Here is a 316-nt window from a genome sequence, read left to right as displayed (position 1 = left end):
CAGACATACAAACAGACAAACAAACAAACAGACAAACAGAATGAAACTTTTCCGGTCAGTGGAGTAATGGGCTTCGCTAATCGCTCAGCCAATAATTGTTTACCCGGTTGCTGTTCTTGGACTATCCGGGTTAAAGTAGGTCAGTTCTCGAACATCAATCATACCGTGTTCGTAGCAAAATCGGCCTTTTTAGCCCGCCCTTCTGCTTTGAAAAAGCTATCCAGCACTGCAAAAAATTATGACAGGAAAACTACAGATCGTCCTGCTAATTATTTTCCAGGAACTTCTGTTATTCGAATAACAGCATCGATGTAGT

Source organism: Frankliniella occidentalis, unplaced genomic scaffold (genome assembly GCF_000697945.3).
Source record: "Frankliniella occidentalis isolate FOCC.00 unplaced genomic scaffold, Focc_3.1 Scaffold285, whole genome shotgun sequence".
NCBI classification, from domain to species: Eukaryota; Metazoa; Arthropoda; class Insecta; order Thysanoptera; family Thripidae; genus Frankliniella; species Frankliniella occidentalis.
This window is presented reverse-complemented; position numbering follows the sequence as displayed.